Source organism: Hylobates moloch, unplaced genomic scaffold (genome assembly GCF_009828535.3).
Source record: "Hylobates moloch isolate HMO894 unplaced genomic scaffold, HMol_V3 SCAFFOLD_2, whole genome shotgun sequence".
Lineage (NCBI taxonomy): Eukaryota > Metazoa > Chordata > Mammalia > Primates > Hylobatidae > Hylobates > Hylobates moloch.
Window position 1 is genome coordinate 97536627 of NW_026652277.1, and position 4239 is coordinate 97540865.

Sequence of the window (4239 nt, forward strand, 5' to 3'; positions counted from 1 at the left end):
AGACACAGAACTGCTCAATCAAGTCACCTTAATCTACTAAAGTGATTAGAAGAGTAACTCCCATAGTTTTCTCTCTTTTCTATTAAGCTTTTTTGAAAACATAACCAATATTAAAGAAATAATGGCTAGCAGTGAGGCACATCAATGTTCACAAGATAAGAAAATTTGAAATCTATTATTTCATGTAGTAGAGTTCTTGTAATTATATATTTTATACTAATCCCTATCGTGTCACCTGGGGTCCCCAACCCCCAGGCCACAGACTGGTAGTTGTTTGTGATCTGTTGGAAGCCAGGCTGCACAGCAGGAGGTGAGCAGTGGGCAAGCATTATCACCTGAGCTCTGCCTCCTGTCAGATCAGCAGTGCCATTAGATTCTCATAGGAGGGCAAACCCTATTGTGAACTGCACATGCAAAGGATCTAGGTTGTGTGCTCCTTATGAGAATCTAATGCCTGATGATCTGAGGTGAAAGAGTTTCATTCCAAAATCATTGCCCACCCCCAACACCCATGCTGATCCTATGGAAAAATTGTCTTCCATGAAACTGGTGCCAAAAAGGCTGGGGGACTGCTGATGTAAGTGACCAACCTGAAAAGTAATTGAGCTAAAGCCTCAACTTATTGGATAATATTTTATTATCCATGTGTTCTTTATGATATTTAAATGAACTCATAGCTTCATTAAATGTCTAAATTATATAGACTACAATTACATATCATTGCTAAATAAAAAATATTTTCTAATGTAAGCTTAATTTTTGTATTTTAAAGCCTACTCATATAGAAAAAGGATTATGAAATTTAAGTGTGAGATGCTTTAGATATTCTATTACTATCTACTTAACAAAATGTATTATTATTAACTTAAATAATTTTGTGATTTCTTCTTTTCAAATTACTTCTGAATGACTTCACTGAATTCTTATGCTATATTCATATATGGCAGTCAGAAAATTGCCCTTTCCTTGTTAGCAGAAATGAAATATGCCATTTTGTAACTTTTAAAGGGCAGCAGGTAATAAACATATTTAAACTATTTGCAGCTTTAAATAGTGAAACAAAGTATTATAGAATGTAAATCACTAAATATATAATATTTAAACTGAAAACTGTCAGTCCACAGACCTACTATATCACCAAATGGAAGTGATATTTCCTTATAAAATGGTAAGATTATAATTAATACATGTGTTTTTCACATCAGAGTTTGACTGTCTATAAATGTAAGACAGAATGAGAAGTATATCAAACGGAATACAAAATAACCTGATCACTGAGGCAAAACATTTTTTTCTCTTTTCTTAAAATATGTGAAAAAAGTGATGCCTTGTTATAGGCTTATATTCAGGTTTTTATTTTGAGTCCTCATTAAATGACCCAAATAATATTACTCCATAATGTACAATGGAGTGATGTCAAGTTTAATGGTAGAATAGATGCTAAACAGAATCTACCCTGTTCTGCTCTGTTACCCACTCAAGAATCTGAATTTTCCACATGAACTCCTGGGATTCTGTGTCACAGTTGCCATAGGCAAATTTACCAAACTTTATGAAATATACATTTTCAGAGTGGGGAGAAAAAAATAAGTAAACCAACATACATTGAAACCAAAAATTTATCTCAATTGTTCAACTCAGAGAGTGGTCTCAATCAATATGAATCATTTAAACCATACTGAATCTTCACATTTTAGCTGTTAAAATGACTGACTAGCATTGCCTTTCTGCAGCATATATTTTTAGTCACTTATAGCAATAGTCATAGTCTCAGGGAGCTTATTGAAATTAGCAAATCTATAACACATTTGGAATAGTTTTGAAGGTAGTCTAATGAAATACACAGTGTACAATCAATACAAAACAGCAGGAACAGAGTTATACAGTGATTCTCAATCATACATTGTAATGCAAATTGTGAAGCTTGCTGTGTAATGCTTTCTATAAATCCTTACATTTCAGAAACTGTAGAAAATGGTAGGATTTTTTTCCTTGAAAATAAGAGCAACTAAGATAGTATGCACTAACTTGAAAAAGAAAAGAATAAAATAATAAATGTACCTCTATAGTTTGGAGGTCATACTGTACAAGAGGTTCATAGTAGATTTTTCTTTTAACAATTCTTTACTTCATTAAAAACAAATATTCACTTTCCCTTTACTTTATTTGTTCTTTTTCTCATTGCCAGTGTTATACATCTTTCCCTTAAATCTCCTGGCCTATGCCTCGTGTCACTGACACCCACTAGGACGTTAAAGCCATGGAGATATGAACTCTACTCTTCTTTCCACAAGAGCAGAAGTAACAAACAGAAGTCAGATTCCACCACAGCGTGCAAGATACTTTCCTGTGCCCTTACCTAAATCAGTAAGGGTGATTGTGCCCTTCTCAGGGGATATCTTAAAATGTCTAAAGACATTTTTGTTACAACTTCAGGAGGAGGTGGTTACTAGCACACACAGTGAGTAGGGGACTGGGATGCTGGCCCGGCATCCTGTAATGAACAGGTCAGACCCAGAGCAAGGGATTACCCATGCCAATATGACAATTGCCTAGAGATTAAGAAATTCTGCTTTATATGAACATTGGTTTGCTTGTATGCTTTTCTGGCACACAAATACGTCTTTCATGAAATTTATTAGGACTTGATTTTTCTCTTCAACTTTATGACAATTTCATATTTTCTCCTCTTTCTGATGTTGCCTTTATTTTCACTGTCTCTGGTAAACATTATTTTGCTTGTTTGCTGTCAAGTGTTATTTCTGGGTAGGCTTTTTTTTTGCTTCAAATAATTATATATTCACTAAACTTCTCTTTTTCTTTATATTGCTTATTATATTGCATTCCAAAACCTAAGTAGGACCTAGAAAGAAATATTTAAATTTAGGCGTTCTACTATTGAGCACATGTCATGCATAGAGTATTTTATGGATACAGATGTGTTGGATATAGGAAAATAGAAACAATCTCTCTCGCTTTCTTGGTCATTAAAAATTTGGAAGAAAGAATACCTTGAATAAATATTTTATATCCTTCATACTTTCAATTGAAGGAATTATCAACATATTTATAAATAGTGGCATATGTGTTTGTGTTTATCTGTAGGTATATGTATAAATATATGTACATACACACACAGGTATACACACATAATGCACATAATAATGACTGTAATTTTAATAGACTACATCTCAGAATTATTTGAATATTACACTGAATTCATATAAAATTTTAATCTATTTTGATTTTTGTTTTGTAAATTAATTTTTTAGCTAAACTATTTTATACTATATTTTATAATGAAGTATGCTTATGCCACTTGAGTTTTTATTTTAATGTAATTCAATTCAACAAAATTGTATTACAAGTATTGCAAGTGTTACAAAATAAGAAAGCTGAAAATTTGGAAACGGTGAGTAACTGGGATTTATGAACTTGTAATTCAAAGGCAGGAGAGTTTACATTAATAATAAAAGTCATTATATGGCCAAAGAAAAAGGGTTGAAAAAAATGGAAAGGAAGAGCATTGGAAGAGTTGGTCAAGAAAGCAAGAGGCCAGGATTTTGAATGGATCATTCACAAAGATGTAATTTTGTCAAAATCTGGACTGTGAAGCAATTGCCAAGTTACTGAGGAATGATGGAGATTGACAAGAATGTTGCTAAGTGCAAAAATGAATGTGGCTATAGGATAAAATAAGCAAATTATATAAAGCTTGAGTAACAAGGACTTGCTTATTTATTTTTATGTTTTTAGTTATTTATTTTTAAATTTAAACCATGAAGGAACAATATTTTCAGAAAAACATTGCTTAAGAAAATAAAGAGGAACGTGATCTTTTCACTCATGTTACTATATCAGTAACTGTTACTGTATCAGTAACATGAGTGAAAAAGTATCAAAATTTGAAAAAGTATCAAAATTCTACTTGAGACAATTTCAACAACGCAATCTTATGAAGCACGAACTTTAAGGCTAAGTGTTACAGGGAACAGTCCGAGAAATTTTAAGGACGTTGAAGCAGCCTATTAACTGCCTTCCACTTCTAGGTAAAATTGTGAGCATCAATCAAAAAGTCATATTTATTTCTACTTACATATTCAATTAAAATATGTTTGATTCTCTTGAAAAATAATTTTAAATTACTGAGCGGTCTTTTGTAAAGCAAAGGCTATCTCTGATTTCCAATTTTTCACTTGCCATTTTTATGGCAATAAGTGCTGAAACGCTCAATAAAAA